Source organism: Mesocricetus auratus, unplaced genomic scaffold (assembly GCF_017639785.1).
Source record: "Mesocricetus auratus isolate SY011 unplaced genomic scaffold, BCM_Maur_2.0 Super-Scaffold_100010, whole genome shotgun sequence".
NCBI lineage: Eukaryota > Metazoa > Chordata > Mammalia > Rodentia > Cricetidae > Mesocricetus > Mesocricetus auratus.
The window spans coordinates 62,662,995-62,686,173 of NW_024429194.1; the positions used below are offsets into that span (position 1 = coordinate 62,662,995).

Sequence of the window (23,179 nt, forward strand, 5' to 3'; positions counted from 1 at the left end):
GGAGGTGAGGAGTGGGTGACACCGACTGGCAGGTGAGGAAGGGTGTCATGTTGGTGCAGGGGACTCTGGTCTGGGTTGGCTTGGGGAGGGAGGAAAGACCTCAGGATTGAAAAGATGACAAAGTTCCTGCTGACCCCTCCCCAGGGGCACCAGGTCTCAAGGGTCTGAAGCACATATTCAACAACTCCCCAGTGTCCAGAACTTGAGCAGCAAGCCTACAGAAACGGAGGAGAGCCCGGTGGTGGTGGCACACGCCTTTAATCCCAGCCCTCAGGAGGCAGAGGCAGGCGGATCTCTGTGAGTTCGAGGCCGGGCTGGACCGATAGCCTCCAAAACAATACAGAGAAACCCTGTCTCGAAAAACAAAAACAAAACAAAACAAAAAAAAAAAGAAAGAAAAAGAAAAAAAAAAAGAAACGGAGGAGAGGGAACCTTTGCAAGGCTCGCTTCTGAGCTCCTGTGAGGCCCCAGGTGTCAAGAAGGGTGAGCCCAGGGCTGTCGGGCAGCACCAGGCACTCAGCCTGTGTCTGTTCTCTGGGTGGCAGAGGCTCTGATAAGTTAGCCATGATAAATGCTAACCACTGTAAACTGAATCCTACCAGGGCTCACTATTTGCAGTCACCTATCTTTGGGGGCCTTGGGTGATGGAGGAAGGGTAAGGCATGGCCTAAGTACCTTGGCATCCAGGGCCCCCCAAAAGGACAAAAGAAAACAGCTGTCTGGCAGTACCTAACAACCAGCTGAAAGGAAGAAAGATTCACTTTGGCTCATGGTTTCAATCCCTCGTGGCGAGGAAAGCGTACTGAATCATGCTAGTTCACAGTGGTGGGAGCCCTTGGCTGAGGTCGTTCAGGTCACAGCAGACTAGGAAGCGAAGAGAAACCAGATCTGCCCCCGGTCACCTACTTCAGCCAGCTAGGTCCACTTTCTGTGTGTGCATTTATACTCACGTGTGTGCAGGTGCATATCTGCTTGCGCATGTGCACATGAGTGTATTTGCATGTGGAGGCCAGAGGCCACCCTCACGCATTACTTCACAGGAGCTCTCCACCTTGTTTTTTGAGACAGGATCTCATCGGTCAGAGCTTGCTGATTAGCCTAGGTCAGCTGGCCAGTAAGCCATAGGCATCCTTCTTTCTCCGTGTCCCCATTGTTGAGGTGACAAGTGTGCACCACACTTGACTTTTACTTGGGCTCCGGGGATTGAACTTAAGTCCTCACATGTGTGTGGCAAACACTTCACCAACTGAGCCATCTTGGCATCCCTGGCAAGGCTCGTATTCTAAAGGTCCCAAAGCCTCCCAAAATAACATCCTTAGCTGAGCGACAAGCATTTATACATGAGTCTGTGAGGGACACTGCAGATTCAAACCATGCCAGCAGGTCTCCTGGACTCTAGTGAGCAGGAGGGAAAGGGCAGGGGGTTCCCTAGTGCCCCCCATTCCTCCTCTGGAAAGTTCCCCAGCTCTACTTACATCTTTCTGGAGTGTTGGTCTTCAGTTGTGTCCCTACCTCAAAGTTTCCATGGGTCCTCATCAGTTGGCTTGCCCTTATCAGCAGTGTCCCTCCCCCTGCACCAAGCACCTGACTTCACTACCCTTTGGAGCTCATATGGCTGCAGGATGGTTAGTCCCCATCCCATGGCCTGACACTAGTGGCATTAGATTTGGAAGCATTGCCCAGTAGAGGCATGCTCAGTCTTGTTTCTAGCTCTGCACGTGTGTGTGTGTGTGTGTGTGTGTGTGTGTGTGTGTGTGTGGTGCATGCGTGCGCACGTGAGGAAGTATCTACAGAAATAGACTGGAATTAGAGCAGGAGTGAGAACCTGGACACACACATACACTCATGCCTGGGGGAGGTGGCTGCATTCTTGCCCAGCCAGGTGGTTAGGAGGGTGAGGAGAGAACGGGGAAGGGAGGTGATGATCTATCATCTCCCGACCACAGCAGGCTGAGGCAGTTTCCCAGACTGAGCACCAGGCTAATGTATGCATGTGTCTGTGACAGCACACGCTCACCTCCAGAGACAGAACCCCACCAACATTCTTGTTGCTTCAAGTTTCCTCACTGGCAGTCTGTCCTGTGAGCTGCTTCCAGGGCAAATTCTCTAGGCCTTTTGCATGAGATTCCTTTCACTCCAGATGGAAACCTTCTGTAACCCCCCAGTACTGATGGAGAGCAGTTAAGACTTCCAGTAGGAATTCACAGCATTCTCTGATCTAGTCCCAACTTGCCTCCAGCCTTATCTCATAAACCTCCAATGAAGACTCCTGTTATTTATATTTGCATTGCCCCTGATCGAGTGGCCAAAGCTGCCAGAGGCACACTGTGTCACTCAGTAGCTGATGAATTGTGCTCATCTCCTCCAGGAGGCATGGGGACAAGGGAAAGGACAACTATTGGTGTCATTTCTCAGGCTACCTCCACCTTAAAAAAATATTTCTTTTTATTTTCAGTGTGGGTGTTTTGTCTGTGTACCATGTAGTACCTACAGTGACCAGAAGAGGGCACAGGATCCTCTGAAACTGGAACTACAAATGGTTGTTAAGTTGCCATGTGGTGGCTGGGAATGGAGTCTGGGTCCTGTAGAAGAAGAGCCGAGTGCTCTTAACTGCTTAGCCACCCCTCTAGCCCCACTCCAACTTGTTTTTTGCTTGATTAATTTAATTTAATTTATTTATTTGAAGCAGAGTCTCACTATGTAACCCTGGCTGTCCTGGAACTCATTTGGTAGACCATGCTGGCTTCAAACTCATGAGATCCACCTGCCTCTGCCTATGCCTCTCAAGTGCTGGGATTATAGGTGTGCACCACCATGCCTGGCTCTCTCCATTTCTATTTTTTGAGGTGTGGTCTTGCCACTTCCCTCCCTCTTGAGCCCTGGGATTATAGAACGTGTCACTACACTTGGCTCAGGAAGTTTGTTCTTTGGATGTAACGCAGGCTGGCCTTGAATTTAATTGTGACTTAAGTTAACCTTAAACTGCTGTTCTTCTGCTTTTATTTCCCAAGCATCAGGATTGCATGTGTCCATCATTGGTTTATGGCTTCTCACATCATAGACAAAAACTTTACTGACTGAGCTACATCTTCAGCTCTCAGAGGTCTTTTTGACTGTCCTTGCTTAAAGTAACTTCTCCCATAGGCATTGGTGCTTTGCATTTGGAGGGTAAATCTTTCTGCAGGTTGATGTGGAAGGTCTCCTTTCCTTGGTGAACCTCAGGGGTGGGGCCTCTATTAATTCACATGGAGCCTGGCATCTGTGTGTGTAAAAGACCGAGAGCCTGGAGTGGAGGATAGCATCCGGATGAAATAGTTCAAGTCCCTGTTCTGGCTCCTCCAGCTATGTGACCCTGAGCAAGCAGTTTCTCCTCTCAGTTTTGCAGGTGTGCCACGACGGGCTTGGTCCTCCCTCTTCTGAGATTTTGTGTGTCTATAGCGGTAAGACTGGAGCCGGGCTCAGCTGCAGACTGATGCACAGACAGCCACTTCCTACAGGGAAGGGAGACTGGGTGGTAATCCATAGGCAACAATGAAACTGAATGGGAAGAGTTCTGATCCGGAGAAAGCAGGTGAGTGTGCAAGCTAGAGACATCCACACCATAGCGGGTCACTTTTATTGCTTATACTTTCGGTTTATTTATAATAAAAATGCCATTAGTGTTACTGGCTGCTTTTGGAGTTTGGAAATGGTTAAGAAGGTGGGAGCTAAGACAGGCTTGGTGGCACATATCTTTAATTCCAGTCCTTGGGAAGCAGAGGCAGGTGGCTCTCTGAGTTTGAGGTCAGCCTGGTCTATACAGTGAGTTCCAGGACAGCCAAGACTATGTAGTAGCCTCTGTCTCAACAAACAAGCACATGAACAATCAAACAAGGACCCAGGATTTGAGAAGCTGTGTCTGGTTCCCTCGCTCTCGTTCCCCACTTTTGGACTCTGCTCTATTTCTCTTCCCCTTGATGACTGCTGGGGAGAACCCACATTTACCTCCCCTAGAACCATCCTGGTGGTTGGAATCAGGCCTTCTCAGGGTCCCCAGGGGAAGGCCTGGGCTGCAGAAGCTGGGCAAGTTTCCAGTGGGCGCTCCTGGCTAGGTTTCCTCTGCTACTGCTCCTACCTCGGGACCAAAATTTCCCATCACCCAGGGTTCCCATATTCCTGCCTCTTGGCCCACGGCCAAGATATCCCGCCTTCCATCCCTGACCCTGACCTCTGTGGCCCCTCTCAGCCTGAGAACAGGCCCCCGTTGCTTTATCACCCTTTCCTGAGAGAACACAGGCTGGGATTCTAAGACTCAGGAAAAATTCTTCCAAAGTGTGAGTAAGGGGGAGGGCTCCCAAGTGAACGGAGACCCCTATCCTGTGTTTCCGCTTCTGGCTGGCCCTCATTTTCCCACATCACTCCTGGGAGAAGACTGGGCGGAAACTCCAGAGAGTACCCCCAAACTTATGATCTTATGGACAGGGGATGTTCCTTGTGGGGAGCTAAAGGGCAGTTAGTACATGCTCAAGGTGCCCCAGAGTCCTGGGCATCACGTGCCCCACTCTCCTGTGTTCCCTAAGGATCTTGGATATAACCTGACCCAGGAGGAGCTGCCTCTCAGAGTCCTGCTCTAGAGAGAAGAGGGGAAAGGCCATGGGAAAACCCACAGGAGGAAAATGAGGGGCTGAGGGGCGGTGGTTCCCTCCTCAGAGCAGCCTAATAAAACTCACCTTTGAAGAAGTTAGGAAGGGGAACACAGGGGGTGAAGTCGAGGCCATAGGAGGGTCTGTGGTTGCTGGGGGCTGAAATTGCTCTTAGTGAGAGCTGGCGAGATCCCAAAAAGGAAAATGCCAGAACTCTGTGAGTGACATTTGGCTCTGAATGTGAATATCAGAGTATCTCATCTTGAGTAGGCGTGAGGGCCCCAGAGGGCTGGAACTGAGTCACACACACACATTTCATTTCTCTCTCTTTCCCTCTCTTTCTCCCCGAGTCAGGGTTTCACTGTGTAGTCCTGGCTGTCCTGGAATTCAGTCTGTAGCCTAGGCTGACTTTGAACTCACAGAGACTACCTGCCTCTGCTGGGATTAAAGGTGTGTGCTGCCACCACTGACCAGTGAACACACGTTTCTTATTTTATGAGGGGACTCATCTTTGCTTACAGGAGACCAGGGGGAGGAAGATCCAGTCATCTGCTCCTCGTGGCTCTCATTTTCCCAGCCACCCTTCATATAACATAAAAATACACGTATGCGCCACTCTCAGCAAATCCCATGCTTATTCCAAAGCCTCTTCCTCCTAAACAGTTGCATGTGAAATCTGACTACAAGGATCCACTCTGAGAGAGGCTCTTGACTCCCAACAGCTTGTAAACAGCCTGTGCTAAATTGCCCCTTCAAAGAAAATTGAAAGCGAAGTCTGTTTTATGGCCTGTTGTCTTGGGCTGTAGCGGGTGGAGTACAGGCTGAGGCCTGAGAGGCGTGTCAGAGTGCAACACCTGGACCGGCAGAACCTGACACAGCTCTTCCCAGGGGTTGTCAGCTCTGCTTCCCGGCATTCCACTGCCTGTCAGAGTAGACAAGCTCAACAAACCTACCCCAGGAACTCTGCTTTCTGGGGCCTTTTTTCTATCCCGAGGCAATCCTGGAGAGCCCATGTCCTTCTGGGTTCCCCTCCTGGAGGATGGGCAGTGGGAATCCCGAGACCACACTGCCACGGTCGAAGCCTGGGGTCTGTGATACCGCAGGGTTTTTCTGACAGGCCCCTGGGGAGGAGGGCAGAGGACCCGCAGCTTACGCTCCAGGCCGTCTTGCTCTTTTGGCTCTGCATTGTTTTCTTCAGACAGTCAAACCATTTTTTTTCACTTGTTTATTTTTTGTGACAGGGTTTCATGCAGCCCAGGCTATCTTGGACTTTGATATGTAGCCAAGGATGACCTGGAATTTCTGATTCTCCTTCCTCCACTTCCTGAGTACTGGGAGCGTAGGCATGTGCCACCACACCTAGCTTATATGGTGGTGGGGACTGAACCCAGGGCTTCATGCATCCTAGGCAAGTACTTTAGCAATTGGGCTACATTGCCCAGCTCCTGGAGCCACCTTTGCTGTGGGATTCAGAGTGAGGTTTTCTTTTCTTTCTATTTCCAGGGAGGTCTTTTTGCACAGAGGATCTAAAGTGATCATCCTGATAGAACAGTCATGACAGAGGACACCACGGTCTGCTTGTTACGGCTTTAATATGAAGTGTGCCCCACAGGCTTGCATGTGAAACAAATTGGTCCCCAGCTTGGGATGCTCTTTTAGGAAGTGGTGGAAAAGCCAGGAGGTGGGGCTTGGATGGAGGGAGCTCGTTGGGGCACCGCAGAGAGGTGGGGGTGCCTTTCTCTCTGTTTCCTGGCTGCGGTAAGGTGACCAGTTCCGCCCCTACACCATCCCACTGGACACAGCATTGCCCCAGCCATAGCTAAAAGGTCTGAAACTTTGAGCAGAGGCATGGTCCTTTAAGCTGTTCCTCAGGCATTGTCACAGTGACTGGAAACCCAGCAGTACCCCAGGTAAATTCTTCATTGTTCAACTAAGAACAGGAACATGCCTTGGGGAAAGGTTTTGGGTAAAAGGAAATCTGGATTCGGGTTGTGACCCAAGTCTCTTCTCTGTGGGCCTTAGTGTCCTCATGTGTAAGAGGTGGAGCTGGTGTTCCGTGACCTTCAGAGGTGGAGGAAAGCCTAGGAAATTGAGCACATGGAGGAAGTATTTGACCCCCGTGGTGTACTGGGTCCTAAGTGCTGTGCATTTTCCACAGGTCGTCTTATTTAACATTCAACCACATGATGACATAGAATTATTTCTACAAGGAAACTAAGGCACGGAGAAGCTAAGTAACAGAAGCCTGTAAGTGGCAGAGGTAGGATCGGAACCCTGGCAGCCAGGGCTTGGCTCTCCATCACTGTCATACAAGGAGGGGATCCAGGTCTCCTAACCAGTCAGGAACCTAGCCCTGCTGCCTTTGGGACAGTGTTCCTTTTACCTGGTTCAGCCACCTGCTCAGCCAGGACACTGCAGGCCTCTAGCTTTCTGGAGCCCACTAGGGTCTGCAGAGCTCAGGCTGGGGACAGAGTGCTCTATAGCATATATTTGAGAAAAAGCCTCGGAGCAGCATGGGGATTCCTTTTTTTTTTAAGACAGGGTTTCTCTGTATTATTTTGGAGGCTGCCCTGGAACTCGCTCTGTAGACCAGGCTGGCCTCAAACTCACAGAGATCCGCCTGCCTCTGCCTCCCAAGTGCTGGGATTAAAGGTGTGTGCCACCAATGCCCGGCTATGGGGATTCCTTTTTTTTAAGTTTGATTTCTTATTTGAGACAGGGCCTTGCTGTGTAGTCCAGCCTGGTCTTAAGCTAGAAATTCTCCTGCTTCAGCTTCTTGAGTGCTGGGACTACAAGCATGAGCCACCACCCCCAGCTCTAGAACACAGCTGCTGGGAGGAGGTCTTGGAAGGTTGAAAGGAGCTTGTAGCCTCGTAAAGGGGGACTCCAGGAAGCTCTGAGGGTTCTTGGTCAGAACACCATGTATATAATGCTATATAAGATCTCTTTCCCGGGCTGGGGAATGTAGCTCAGATACTACAACAGTTCACTAGCATCAATGAGGCATGAGGTTCAACTCTAAGAACTGAAGGAACGAAAGCTTGCTCTTCAGTCAAGTGTGAGAGCACACATCTCCAGTCCCAGCACTTGGGGTCTTAGGCAGGAGGACTACAAGTTTGAGGCTGGCCCATGTTACATAGTGAGACTTGTTCTCCAGAAGAAAAACTCCAAAGTTCTCTGCCCCTCATTCTGAGCCAGCCACTCTCGTGGCCTGGCCTGCAGAGCCCCTGGGCGGCTGCTCCCATCCAACCCCACACCGCACAGTTCCTCTTCCAGTGTGGGGTTTTACCGCCTCTTCCTCAGGGCTGAGCTGCTCACACTCATGTTGGATCTGGCTTCTTCCTCAGAAGGCAATTTATGGCGACATGTCGGAGACTCTGTTTTAATGAAGTTGCAAAAGTAGGTTAATGGGCTGTGGGTGTTTTTCATCTCCTCCCCCTGCCCCATCTCTACCCCTGGGCAGATGAGTGATACATCTACCAGTGAGAGGCTGAGGATCCAGCCTGGACTCACAGGCTCACACATCCGTCCTTGGCCTCCCACTAGGCTCTTCCGCCTCCGTCCTATCTACCACTAGGTAGGTGCTCTGAACGTCTAGCCCAGGTCCCTCCTGCTGTAGCCAGGGCCCAGAAGATGCTCAGGTGAATTTTCCTCTCCTGCTGGAGGGAGGAGCAGGTCGTAAGTTGAGTAGCAAGGCCAGGTGCTCTCTCTGCCTCCCAGATTCATCTCTGTGCCTCCTAGTCCTGTGCCTGCTATGTAGCTGCTTTTACCATGATGCATAGGAGAAGGAGCCCTTTCTCTACACAGCGTCTCCAGAGCATCCTTGCTCACCTCTAAATGGCTGTTAGCTTGCTGCTCAGACTGTTCCTACCCACCTCCCTACCCAACCCATGCTCCATATGTTCATCTCACAAAATTTGACAGGATTGAGCTGCGGAAAACTTACCTTCTGTTGGCCCGGAATACAATGAAGCTCTGTCATCCCTGGAAGCTTGGGGTCTCCTGGGAGAAGGCTCCAGATCTCCCCCATGAACTCTCCCTGTCTCATTAATACCCAAGGCAGGGCTCTTAGCAAGAGGTGGGAGCTCAGAGCTTGCTTGGAAACAGATATCCAGGAGGACCTTGCTGGGAGACACACCCCTCTGCCTAGGACTCGTGTGGCGGCACATGCACACATGTATGGAGCTGTTGGGGTGTGGGTTTGTAGGGAAGGGAGCAGTACAGACATGGGTCAGGGGAACAGGGCAGAGTGGGAGACCAGGGCCCACACATCCCATGTCTGGTGAGAGACTCACATCTAGGAATAGCTCAAACAGAGTCCAGGGAGAGACAGGAGAGTGGAAACAAGGGTTTTAATTCAGGAGGGCTGCATGGAGGAGAAAAGCCGGCCTCAAGCTGGAAGGAAAGGCATCAGCCAAGGGAATTTCTGAGGCAGAGGCAGGCACATGAAGCCGAGTCAGGAGACTTTGGGACTGTTTACTACGGCTCCTTTCCCTTGTTTGTGAGAGGGGAATATTCCTGACTATTAAAAAGTTCTCTCTCTTTGTGTGGTATGTGTGCGCGCGTGCACTCATGTATGTGTGTGCGCGTGCACTCATGTATGTGTGTGTGCGTGTGTTGTCTCTATGACAACTGCTCTACACGAAGTTACTTAGGCCTGAGATGTAACAGATATAAACAGTGTCAGCCCCGCCCTGTGTATGACAGAGCACTAATACAGCTAGCACAGCAGTCCAGGGCTAGCTCTGCCACCATCCAGTCCTTTCAGCAGGCCTCAGTTTCCCCTACGTCAGTCTCATATGATAATTTATAAAATTCAAGTTCTTATAGCCTTGTGTAGGACATCATGGGTCCCAGGAGTCACTGAGAACTCTAGGGAAGGGTAGGAGAACCAGGGGCTTTGACATCACTGTGAGTCTCAGTCTTTCTATGCTGGCACCCATGGCAGAGAAATGGGCATGCACTCCTCCCACAGCCTGCACACCGAGGTTCCATTCCCTTCCCCCTTCCCAACCCACTCAGGACGGAGGTGGGCTGAGGGGGGTGGGAGCCCCCTCCCAAGTGGCTTCGAGCTGGAGCACAGCAATTACGCAGGAGGATTTATGTCCCTCTGCCTTTAATCGGAAACTCCGTGTCAAGAAGAAAAATCTGCACTGTCCTCTGGCCCAGCTTCCTGCTTTATCATTATTATTGCAGGAAGGTTGATTTGGAAACTTAAAGAAAAGTGGGGTTGGGGGTGGGAGCCACCCGGGAAAGGAAGGTGTGGGGCACAATGGTGGCCTTCCTACTGTTGGCCCTGGCTTATCTGTCTCTATTTCCAGACCCCCATTGCCAGCAGATGAAGCTGTGGGCCATGGTTTAGACTCCAATATCAAGGCAGTCTGGAGCAGGGCCGGACTGCCTGCAACCTCCTTGTTCCCTCCCCCTGGACACCTCTGTCCTCTGCTCCAAGTCACCTAGCTCTCTCTTACTGCTATAGACCCTTCTCTTAGGAGATCTCAGACTTTCAGAGATGACAGACCTTCCTCAAGGGCCGAGCCAAGCAAACAGAATTCTCCTGCAGCTGTTTCCTCTGTGCCAGGTGGTGGGCTGGGCTGTGGTCCTTTGAAGTAAAACCCCAGAACATGAAAATGGACCAAGGGTATGGCAGCAGCTGGGAGTTCTGGGGGGCAGGTTAGAAATTTAGGAGGACATTAGGAAGGACCAGGGCAAAGTATCCCAGGAGGCATTAGGAGCTGGGGGACACTGAGAGGGAGGGGCAGGGTGAGCAGTCACAGGAGACAGCTAAGGCAGAAGGATTGGGGGCCATGTTATAGGGAAGGAAAAACCAGGAGCTCTAGGTGGGAATGGAGAAGGTGGATTGACCAGAGGAGACAGACACTGAGGCTGCCGCCATAGGGAGGGAGGGAGAGAGAGAGAGAGAGAGAGAGAGAGAGAGACAGAGACAGAGACAGAGACAGACAGAGACAGAGACAGAGAGAGAGAAAGAGAGACAGACAGACAGGGAGAGAGAGACAGGGAGAGAGAGAGACAAGGAGAGAGAGAGACAAGGAGAGAGAGAGACAAGGAGAGAGAGAGACAGACACTGAGGCTGCCGCCATAGGGAGGGAAGGAGGGAGGGAGAGAGAGAGAGAGACAGAGAGAGAGAGAGACAGAGAGAGAAAGAGAGACAGAGACAGAGAGACAGAGAATCAGAGACAGAGAGACAGACAGAGAGAGACAGAGAGAGAGAAAGAGAGAGACAGAGACAGACAGGGAGAGAGAGAGACAGGGAGAGAGAGAGACAAGGAGAGAGAGAGACAGAAACAGAGACAGAGACAGAGAGACAGACAGGCAGAGAGAGAGGAGTGGGGGTGAGAATAGAGAGCTGGAAACTTCAAAGGGAGGGATATCCAGGGAATGATAGGGAAGAGACAGAGACCATAGGGACAGCAGGTGGATGGCTGGTGGGAATTTGGGTCAGGAACTCTGGACCTGGTTGTTGTGGTCTGTATTCCTCCCACTAAGAACTCTCCTGACTGATCTACCCAGAATGCAGGTGTTCAGGTCTCTGTTGAGAGGGGCTCTACTTCCCTGAAAGGGCCCTCCACATTGGGAACTGACTGTCTGGTGACTGTGAGGAGTAAGCCTCAGGAGAGAAGGTCCCCTTCAGTCCTCCGACGCTCCAGGATTTCAGCCTCACAGGTGGGAAGGGCAAGGACTGCCCACCCTTTGGAGTCAGTTCTCTGACACTGATGCCCTGTACACACTACTCAGGGCCTCAGGTTTTACACCTGTGACATGATAACAGGACTAGTTACACGTCGAGGTATTATAGGGTGAGGGGTGCTTTGTATGCAGCTTATGTGCTCTCCAAATGCACTGTACCCATCTTCAGACTGTGTGTGCCCAGTACCTGTACAAGTTTTTTTAAAGAGTGGGGTGAGTTCTTCCTCCTCTGGTTATTACAACAACTGGGGGCCTGGACAACTGCCATCCTCATCTTAGTGACAGAAAGCATGGCACAGAGTTGCTGATTGACTCGCCCAAGGCCACACAGCACATCTCGGGAGCAGTCAGGGGCTTCAGGATCTGCCTTTGGTTCACCTTCCTCTATCCGGCACTGGGGTGCAGGCTAAGTTTGGGGTGTAGGAAGATCGGAAGCTGAGCCACTTCTGATCTTCTGGCGGTTCGGGCTCCGTGCCTCCTCCCCAGCTCCGAGAGGTTTTATAGCTGTTTATGAGCAATTTCTGCCCGTATATCACTGGAGATATATGGCCAGGCAAATATTAGGGACTAGAGTGGAGGTTTTAAGAGGCACATTTTATTGCTGCTGAAAGTAGGCATGATAGACAGCCCATGGAGACCCACCTTCCCTCCTGCCTGGCAGCGGCCGGCTGGTGGCAGCATGGACTGGGGTTCGGCTGAGAACCCTCTGCCATGCTCAAGTGTAATGCTGCCGCTCAGGTGCCCTCGTGAAGGGTGATACTCCAAGGATACATTGTGTCTCTCGGGGAGTCATGAAAGTGGGGGCAGGTGGGCAGGGAGGTCAGAGGGCACAGCCTGGCTTGAACAGAACACTCTCTTCAAACCCAAGCAGGAAGACACTGAATTCCAGAGGATCCCATTCACAGAAATGCAGACTCAATCAAGACATGCTTGCTGGGGGTTGGAGGGGTGTGTGTGTGTGTGTGTGTGTGTGTGTGTGTGTGTGTGTGTGTGTGTGTGTGTGTGTGCCTTTAATCCCAGCACTTGGGAGACAGAGGCAGGTGAATTTCTGAATTCAAGGCCAACCTGATCGAGTTCCAGGACAGTCAGAGCTACACAGAGAAACCAGGTCTTGAAGATCAAGTTTCAGAAAACAAACAAACAAGCAAACAAGAAACCTCAAAGGAGAACTTCCAACAAGTCTCTCCCCAATGGGGGGGGGGAGGCTGCACTTTTATCTTCATTATTTCCACTGAGAATCTCTAAGACTGTTATCTCATGAAGGAGACCCCTGGCCAGAGATGGCTGGGCACTATGACCGCTCAGGCGAGCCTGCCCTGTTCAGGCTGCACATGCTGGGGAGCAGCAGAGGGGTGAGGAGAAGCTTCTTGGCTTGCAGCATATGGAGAGAAGATGTCCCGGGGAATCCTTGTTTCTGATTTAAGCAGCTCCGACAGCTTTATGGTGCCTCCTTGAGTGAGCCCCCAACGTTGGCCGTTTAACTTTTTAGCGTCGTTTAACGCTTAGGCTCCAGCGGACAGGCAGGCCTCTCGGCCCCAGAGGCAGATGCACTAAATCAGGACACTCTGAGGCCTCGATAAATAATTTTTACAGGGCACACACAGCCCATAGATCACCAATGGGGGAGGGGGGAGGCTGTGATATTTCAACCGATCATCCTATGTGACTACCCATGCTCTAACTCCAGATTGTCCACACAGAGGCTGGCTTCATAAGCAGAGGATCCCCAGGAAGGGTACAGGGGGATGAACTTGCATAACCTGTCCCCCGCCATGGCCTGGGAGCAAGCTGTGTCTACTCAACTTGAGGTTAATCCAAGAGTACCAGAGTACAGGGAGATGAACTTGCACAACCTGTTCCTCCCCCCCCCCCCACCATGGCCTGGGAGGAAGCTGTGTCTACTTAACTTGAGGTTAATCCAAGAGTACCAGTGGCCTTCTGAGCCTCCATCATATGGGACAGCTTGAAGCAAAGACCCAGAGAGGAAGAGGATAAGCGTCCTGCAGCCAGAATGTCCCTTTTCACGCCGTCCTGTCCTGCTCCTAATCACCTGGAACCTAAGGACGCTGCCACTGGAAGGAGAGCCACACTGAGCCTGGCAGGGAGGAAAGGCAGACTGAGCCATGGTAGCCAGAGACCAGGCAGGCTCCTCAAGCTATTGAAGCCCCCAGGGAGAGAAACAGTAGCAGAGACCCGGCTGGGACTGTGGAAGAAGAGGGACAGGAAAATAGAGATGGGAAGATGCATGAAGACTACGAGGAGGGACAGGGGGAGGGGAGGGGAGGGGAGCCAGCAGGGTTAGAGCGGAGGAGGCCTTCTCTAAAGCCTGGTGCCAATCGGGAAAGAGAGGGCTGTGGCTAAGCTAGGCTGCCCTGCCACACCCGTCAAGGCACCTCCTACAGCTCCAAGCTTGTGTGCTTCTCTGTTTCCTATGTGTGCTCCCCACTCCCCTCCCTCCGGTGCCCTTGCCCCGTCCCCTCATCTGTAAGATCCTGGGATTTGCTGGGACACTTAATCCATACGAAGCGGATTCATTCCCATCTAAATCATCTCTGCGAGCTTCTCTAAGAGCCCGCTGATGTGCCAGCCACCATTGCTCTCCCTGGGCAGTAGCAGGCTGGGGGATGCCAGTAAACAAACCTCAGCCGCCACCCATCCATCCTGGCCCTGGCCATCAGTCCTGCCAAGACCATTCATCTCTCCAGCTTTGTTCCCCCCCCCCCACTCTCCATCTCCTGTCAGTCCCTCTCTGGGTCCCCTCCTCCTCAGGGCTTGCCTAAAATCTTCTCCTCACCTTGACCCAGGAGCTGTGGAGGGGGTCATTTTGGTCATCCTCCTTCCTGCAACGAAAGCCTCACATTACTTATGGTCCAGCAAGATGAGTTTTTCCTGGTTCATTGCCTTCCAGGAGACAGTTGTTTCTGTCTGATTTACTGTCCTGCACTGATTCTCTAGGGAAGTTCTTTCTTCTGTCTACCTTGGGGACTTGGGGTTCACATGTCTGGGTTGGCATGGGACAAGGTGATGGGAGCCTGTGGGATTTGTAACATGGCCCTCTATGAGTCAGTATGGGTACAAACGCAATGACATCGATAGCTCTCTCCCTTCTCCACGAGCAAAGTTCCACCCACCGCCAGAGGCACGCGGCGACTGTTCAGTATCTGTGATTTCACTTGCCAGTACCCATGTGTCCACACACAGAGTGACAGTGCTTGGGAGGTTTTCCCTGGAATGAGTGACTTGGAAGGCTGGATCTGGATCTCAGGAAGGTCAGATCACAGCACTTCCCCTACCCATGCTCGCATAAAATGCAGAAGAAAGTCTCGTTTCTGACTCTCTTTCAGCCTTCTATTCCATTTGTTTCCTCTTTTCCAGTTCTTTGCTTCTTCTGAGACAGGGCCTCACTGTGTTGTCCAGGAAGGCCTTGAACTGGCAAACTCGTGGTCATGAGGATGCTATCCCAAGGGCTAGGATTAAAAGTATGTGCCACTATGTTCACTTTATTTCTCTTCTTCCCCATTTCTCCATTTCCTTGTCTCTAGGGCCTTGAACATGCTAAGAAAGGCCTCTACCACTGAGCTCTAGAGCCCCAAACAAGCAGACTGCAGGCACCAGTATTGGCAGGGGAATCATGGAAGGCACATTGCTCCTGCCTGGATCCTTGCCTCTTCCCTGCTCTGCAAAGAGGTGAAGATGTTTTTTGCAGCCTCATGGGATTAAGATCTAGGATCTGAAGGGCCAGAGCTAACCTGGGAAGTAAAGGAGGCATTACGGAGGTATGTGTACTTATCTGAGTTCCTTGGCGATAGTAAATGGAAGAGGTCAGGGAGAGGGAGGAACACAAAACTTTCAAATGCCCCACTGGCCATTCCTTCCATGGAGACACCAGGAATACCCCTGACGCTGGACAGTGTTTCACTTTGTAGCCCAGGCTGCCTAGAACTGTCCTTGAACTTGTGAGCTCATCTGCTTCAGTTTCTTTTTTTTTTTTTTTTTGGTTTTTATGAGACAGGGTTTCTCTGTATTGTTTTGGAGGCTGTCGGTCCAGCCTGGCCTCGAACTCACAGAGATCCGCCTGCGTCTGCCTCCCGAGTGCTGGGATTAAAGGCGTGCGCCACCAGCGCTGGGCTTGCTTCAGTTTCTTGATAAGCATGAGCCATCAAACTTGACTGGGATCTTTGCCTGAGCATTTGCGATGCCCTAGAACTGAGCAAGCAGGTCAGGTGGAGGACTACACTGCTGGAGTCCTCCCCTGCTTCCCTAGATGTGGGTCCCCTGTAGAAGTATTTCTGAGTACATATAGGTGGGGCCTCCAGCTGCTGCCCAGCTGTGAGGGTCCCTTATGGGCCCCTGTTCAGAGAGAAAAGAAGTATGGGGGGGTGGGGGTGGATGAGCTGCCTTAAGAATGATGGGGTGTTTTTCAGTTCTCAGAGCTCAAGACATATGGGGTATATAAGACCAGGCAAAGCGAGAATGATTACCTACTGAAGAGGACGTGGGGGAATATGAAAACATTCCGGCATGGGAGCCCTATTTCTTCCACCTATCACATACCACCCAATCCATCTATACCAGGCTGGGTAAGAGGGTGGGGCACCCGAGAACTGTCCTTTAGGAGCCATGTGATCTCAAAATGTGCCTTGTTGTGATGATGCTCAGAGCAGGCTTTGTGGGTACAACAGCAGTTCTCCTGTGGGATGAGGGCGTGGAGCCGTGCCCACCTCTGTTTCAGCCCAGCCCCTGGCTCCTTCCAACACTGGTCACTCCTGGTCTAGCACTTCACTCATCCAAGGCCCCCTGGTGCCCTACTTCTGGGTGGTTCTGGTCTCTGTTCCCTCTGTTCCTATTCTTGTACCATACCCAAGCAGCTTCTCTCTCCTCCCAGGTTCTCCCTTGAAAAAAATCTACTTACTAAAACTGATGTTGATGACAGGTCTCGGGGTCCATTCATGGACTGGTGCCTCTGTGTGGCTGCCCTGGGGATTTTTCATCTGTCTGTCTTAGTTCACTGTTCACATGTCTAGTTTAGGCTTTTATACCCACAGTGCAAGTAGGACCCTCAAGCCTATGAGTTAGCCTGACCCCCCCTCCAATCAACAAGGATGCCAGGAATTCAAGGGAGTTCTTGGTTGGTGGGGAAATAGGAATGAATTTGATCCTTCCGAACTCTGAGGTAGCAGAAAGACCAAGGGGCCTGGAAATGTTCGCTTCTATCTCTTCAGAACTGATCCCAAAGAGGGACAAGCTGTGATGTTTTTCATATTTTGGTCAGAAATCTGGCTACTTGCCTTCTTCCCCTGCTGCCCTGATCTGGGAACCATTTTTTGGGGGAACACCTTCAGTTCCGTTTTATGGTGTCAGGAGAAGACAGGAGCAGAACCACTTCTGAACAGCCACACAACAAAACGGGGGTGCCGGTTAGGGGAGGAGTCGTGTTGAGCAAGCAGTCTGGAGGGAACCAGAAATGCAGCCTCCCCATCACACTGTCCAGATGTGCTCGTGATGGAAATGCCTTCACAGCCAAGTGCCCTCCCTTCAAGAAGAAAATCCCACAACTGGGGAACATCTGGATCAAAACACTGCCATGAAAGCACAACATCAAACGAGGGTTTCCTAGCGACCCTGCCCACAGGCCCTGGTCCAAGAAAAAGCGCAGGTCTTCCTGCTTGAAGTTTTTAAGTGTCACAGAACTCCTCAAGTTTGCGATCTGACCTGATTCACCGGAGACAGATGTCCCCAATGAGCTTGCTTGGGTTTGATTACCCCCAGCGGGAGAGGGTGTGTGTGACCCGATCCTGGCCGTGCTAGGGCTGGGGAAACTTGGGATTTAAAACTGTATGGTGAGGGGCTCCAGCAGTCCAGGCATGGGGCGGGAGAGCCACAGGACAGGTGGGCCTTTTGAAACGTGCCTACATCAAAGGTTTTCGCAGGCTCCCTTCCCAGTTCTGGCGCCTCTGGGGGGTGGGTGGAGGGAGGAACGCGGTGAGTTCACCACATAGCTGCACGTAGGGAGGCTGTGTGCCTGAGAACTTGTGGAGAATGTGCAGAGGGAGGAGGGAAGCTTCTCCCCAGAGGGGAGGGAGGGCAAGGGGGTTTCTCATTTCCCAAATAGCCTCCCCGGGCCAAAGAAAATGGGGCCATATGCTGTCTCCCTCCCTGTCTGCGCCTGGAGGAGAGCAGAAGGGGAGGGCTGCATTCTTCCAGCGTGGGGGAGGATGAAGCAGCTGCTGCAGGGAGGCGGGGATTCCCACTCGGGTGGGAGCTGGGGAAGCATGCACCTTCCACAAAGGTGGGAAAGAAGAGGACGGTAGGGCACGGAGATTCTGGGAGCCAGTCGACTCTTCTAGGTGCCCCCACTCCAAACATCTTGCAGGCGGGAGTGGTGCATCTGGCTGGAATCTTGCTTCAGATTAAGTCATTTGGCCTGAGTTTGAGTGAACTAATCTAGTTAGTTGCAGACTCAGGACTGTAACCGTGGTTTAAGAAGCCAGGGATTTATTTTTGGGGTGGAGGATAACCTTCAGTTGGGTAGAACATGCGAGTCTGTGGGCGTACCCCTTCAGAAAGTCAGCTTCAATGCTTTCTCCTCCCTCTCAGAGGTGCAGGTGTGTGCAGGCACCACACCCCCATCCCTCAGGTTTCTAGTTTGGGGATCTTCTCACATTGCATTACAAGAGAGCATTGGTGATTTCTCTTGCCAAATAGGCAATCAGTGCCAAGGCCACGTCTCCCCTTTGTTCCTAGCCATGGGCAATGCTACCCTGCAGCACTCGAACACCGTCCCTGATGTACATTCTGGAGAACAGAGAAAAAGCCAGGCAACAACTCCTTAGCAACCTAGGGCCTTGGAGGGATTCTCTGCCTTCCAGGTCCCCAAGGCAGCATCTTGGGGTCTTCTGGGAGGACCCCCTTGGACAGCCTTTTAGCCTGCTTCTGAAACTCATTTCAAAACATTCATTTTCACCATCTGGTTTTCTCTCTTAGTTGGGTCACATAAGGCCAAATGCTTGTTGGGTCCGCACTGCCGCTGGTCCGTGTAGTCCTACATGAGGGAAGCACTGACAGGTGGGCTGACTGACTTTTCCAGAGTGCTCCATCTTTTGACCATGTCCTGGATTTGCTCCTTGGAGTGTTCCATTCTTTGAAAGAGTAGCTGTGGATGTGCATAATATTTCAGTGGGTAAAGACACTTGCCACCAAATCTGAGTTCAATCCCTGGGACCCATGTGGCATAAAGAGAACTAACTCCTGCAAGTTGTCTCCTGTCCTCCATACATGTACCATGGCACACCCACCCACACCCACACAGAAAAATAAATGTTGATTCTAAAGATGGAGTCCTGTGGAGCTCTGTGACTAAGATTCTGGGTCCTGCCAAGTCAGAGGTATCCTGTCTTATTTGGGTGACTTGGAATTCTGTCCCAGTGAGATGAGGGCACAGGGTTCTGCAAGCTGGGAGAACCATGCCTGAGGGGTCATTGTGAAGTCAGAGGGCAGTTTGAAAACAGCATGGTGGCTGCAAGGTAGAGAAGGGAGGGGATGTGCAGAGGGAAAGGCTTGAGGGACAGCCAAGAGGGAGAGCAGCTTGGCCTGTTGGTGAGGGTACCAGTGTGATCCTGACGGACTGTTGTCTAGGCGCCTTGGGCAAGTCTCTTTACCCACAACAGGCATTCCCCCTGCACCCGGTCCCACTCGCCTCTCCACCACCCACTGCCACTCCTCGCCCGACTGCAGGCCAAGCCTGACTGGTGTTCTGCAGCATCACCCAACACTGAATGTGGTGCTACCCTGCATGCTGGAGGGATCCTCCAGGGGCTCCCACTGCCTTTGAAGTGGACAGACCGAAGATTGGTGAGCTGTATGCTGAGCACAGATCTCTCTGCTGTCATTGTGGTGAGGAGGATCTCCACTTTGAGCCCATTTTGAGGGCCTGAGGTGTTGACACCTCAGTTATCAAAACTCTTTTTTTTTTAATCCTAGAGGGTGAGGCAGACAAGATTGCTAAATATCTCAGGATTGCTCAGCTCCAGAGACACCAATGCCTGCACTCCCAGAGCACAACTCTAGGTGGCGCCATTCACATAGAATTTCATGTGTGGATTCCCCCCCCACCCTAACCAGGGAAATGTGGGTGGTGGGCTATCTTAAAGCCCCTTTGAGAACTAGCAATATTTAAATGAGACAGAGATGGACAAAATGATGTTTAAAGTTAAGTGGTTGTGAGAAGGAGGCACCAGAAAATGGAGCTGTACCCTGGAGCAGTGTGCAGTCTAAGATTAGCAGGGAGCAGAAACGACAGAGCACATCCATCAGGAAAGAAAAATGGTCTCTAAAATCCCTAGATGGCAAGCTGGCAGTGGTCACACATGGAGTCTGCTGTTACCTCAGCACTTGGGAGGCTGAAGTAGTAGGGCCATGAGTTCAAGGACATCCCGGGGTACAAGAAACCCTGTCCTAGAGAAACAAAATGACAAACAACAGTCCCTACATGCAGGAAGATAACTCACAGCTGAGCACCCACTGGGGTGTGGTACTTAGCTGGCACACATCTAATCTGAGGTGACTGGTAACCAGAGTTCTGCATTCCAGGTCTGGGGTTCTTGAGGGCTGAGTGGCTTGGCCACACGGGTTAGTTACACTTGTGCCTGTGAATGGGAAATGGCTGAAATCAGAAATGGAATCTTGGCCCAGATGGGGGTCAGGAATTTATTTCCTTCCTTCTTCTCCTTCTTAGGAAAGCTTCGCTCATTGTTTAAGATGAAAAATAACAACCAGATGAATGAAGGAAGGATCATTGGGAATGATAAGTAACACCCTCCAGATGTGACCACTGAGCTGGGTAGGATTGGTTGCCTGGAGCAGTCACATTACAGCCGCACAGCCTTTCGAGACTCCTCTTCTGTAACATCTTCAGGATCTGTGACTCAGTTTTTAGATTGCTGTTTGTGTTCTTTGCTTTTTATCAAATCACTGAAATTTATAATGTATGCTGATTGATTCAAATATTTTATAAACTGACTATAAAGTCAATTAAATATACATGCATATTAGTGTATGTGTGTGAACTCTTGCTTGATTTAGTGTATGTATATATACCACATGTGTACAGGAGTCCATCGAGGCCAGAAGAGGGTGTTGGATACCATGGGCCTGGAGTTACAGGCAGTTATGAGTGACTGTGTTGGGAACTGAACCTAGGACCTCTACAGGAGCTGCCAGCGTTTGACTATGTCTTCAGGTCCTAATGCCTTTTTTTCTTTTTCTTTTATTTTGGAGTCAGGGTTTCTCTGTGTAGCTCTGGTTGTCCTGGAACTTGGTCTGTAAACCAGGCTGACTTTGAATTTAAGAGATCCACCTGCCTCTACCTTCTGAGTGCTGGGATTAAAAGTTGTCCTACCATGCCTGGCCTCTTAAAGCCAATTTATTTTTTGTTTTTTGGGTTTTTTTTTCAAGACAGGGTTTCTCTGTGGCTTTGGAGGCTGTCTTGGAACTAGCTCTTATAGACCAGGCTGGTCTCGAACTCACAGCGATCCACCTGCCTCTGTTTCTCTAGTGCTGGGATTATAGGCATGCGCCACCAATGCCTGGCCCCCTAAAGTCAATTTTTAAAGTCAGCATTGCAGAAATGTTTTTATCAGCAGAGGTGCATACAGAAACATCAGCAGGTCCTCCTACCAGGATTGCTTTGAAGGCCAGCCCTCAGTTGTCCTGCTGCTCAGGCTTAAAGATGCTAATCATAGATGCACACCTTTAATCCCACCAGTCCCACCACTTGGAGGCAGAGGCACGGGGATATCAGTGAATTCCAGGCCAGCCTGGTCTACAAAATGAGTTCCAGGACAGCCAAAGCTGCTACACAGAGAAACCCTGCCTTGAAAAAAAAAATGCTGCCGGGCAGTGGTGGCGCACGCCTTTAATCCCAGCACTCGGGAGGCAGAGGCAGGCGGATCTCTGTGAGTTCGAGGCTGGGCTAGACTGACAGCCTCCAAAACAATACAGAGAAACCCTGTCTCATAAAAACCAAAAAAAAGAAAAAATTGCTGATCATAGTAGACACATATTCCCTGTGCTCTGTCATAAGAGAATAAACTCTGTTAGCCTAGCTTCCCCTACAACAGGGACAGGATGAGTTCTCATAGGCTACCATTCATGTTTGCCTTTGCTAAAGGAAGGAGGGAGCAGAGCCCCATTGCTATGCCCACAGGGCAGGGCCAAGGAAAGAGACATGCCAGGACCCAGTGAGAAGGTGGGGCATTGACCTGCCCTGCAGCAACATCCGACTGCGCCCTCTCTGGACCAGCTGTGCTCACTCTCCAGAGGACTTGCTTAGCTGGGAAAGGTGTTCCAGGCTCTATTTCAGGGCTCAGATTCCTTTTTTCTAAGATTGACTTACTTTATGTGTTTGACTCCTTTGTCCGCACGTGTGTGCGTGTATCATATAGACGCCTGGTGCCCAAGGAGGCCAGAAGAGTGTCAGATTATGGGTGGATTGGAGAGGGTGCTGGGAACTAAACTGGAGTTCTCTGTAAGAACAGAGTGCTCTTAACCATTGGAACATCTCTCCAGACCTAAGATTCTTTTCTTTAAACTTTTTATTAGTACACGCCTTCAATCTTCAACGCTCTGGAGGCAGAGGCAGGCTAAGCTCTGTGAGTTCTCAGCCATTCTGATCTATAAGCAAGTTCCAGGCCAGACAGGGCTATATAGAGAGGTCTTGTCTCAAAAATAACAACAACAAAATTGTTTATGGTGCTGGAGCTCAAACCCAGAACTTTGCACATGCTGGCCAAGCGCTATGTCCTTGAGTTGAGTTACTTCCTCAGCTCCAGATCAATTCCTTATTTGTCTAATACAATTTACATGCAAAAATCAGCCCTAAGGTTTAAAAGAGGGAATCTGCCAATTCTCAAATTACATAAAATGCATGTTTTCCAAAAGTGGACAGGAAACTGGGTGGTAACATGCACCTTTAATCCCAGCACTCGGGAGGCAGGGGCAGGAGGATCTCTGTGAGTTCCCTGTAGTTCCAGCTAGTTCCAGGACAGCCAGAGCTTCTACACAGAGAAACATCCCCCCCCCCACCCACACACAAAAGGTGGACAGGAGCTAGCTACGTGGTGCATACCTATAAATTTAACTTTTGGGAGGATGAGGCCGGACGGCTCCATAGCTTGAGGCCAGCCTGGGCCTCATAGGAAGGCTCTGGTGAGCAACAAAACAAAAAGAGGGGGCGGAGGAGTCATAACAAACCTGAATGAATAGGTGTGGAAACTTCTAGAACTTCCCTGTCTCAAAGAAAGTCCAGGAAGAATGCAGATCAGGGAGACCAAAGCAAGTAGGAACTCTTGACTGCTTTGGGCAGTGGGGTGAGCCTATCTAGGGTTTGAGGCTCACGTGAATTAGATGGGTGACCAGGCTGAGGTCAGGAGAAGGTGACCTCCAGGAGGCCCCACCATGCAGAAAGTTCAATGAAACTTTGTAGGCAGTCTGAGCTGCAATCCCAGAATTCACTGGGTGAAGAGACCTACTTCCCCAGCCTTTAGAGGCCTGATGGTTCCTGAAACTCTGCAAGGGGATTCCTTGTGGATTTTAATTACACGATTAATTTTTTTATTGAGTCTTTTGATTTCCAGAGCTGGTCCCACTCCCCCGAGTTGCTCACCTGCATCCCAGCTGTGAAGAGCAGAGGTGAGAAGCACCCCACTCCTGCCCTGGTTCAGGAAGCAGAGAGCAGAGGAATTCCTCTGCCACCTCCACGGGGGTGACACTCTGTACCAAGTTAGCAGAGTCACAGGGGACACCTGCACAAAGGAGTCCTCCACATCCACCAGCTTCTCTGGGCTAATGAG

General features: G+C 51.1%; 1 long non-coding RNA gene across 1 annotated transcript; it reads left to right on the plus strand.

The window, feature by feature from the left end:
- Positions 1-3,245: 3,245 nt before the first annotated feature.
- LOC121142849 lies at positions 3,246-20,380 on the plus strand. Its single transcript, XR_005879960.1, has 3 exons — positions 3,246-3,571; positions 14,873-15,106; positions 15,755-20,380. It is a non-coding gene; the product is annotated as an uncharacterized LOC121142849 (long non-coding RNA).
- The last annotated feature ends 2,799 nt before the right edge of the window (positions 20,381-23,179 follow it).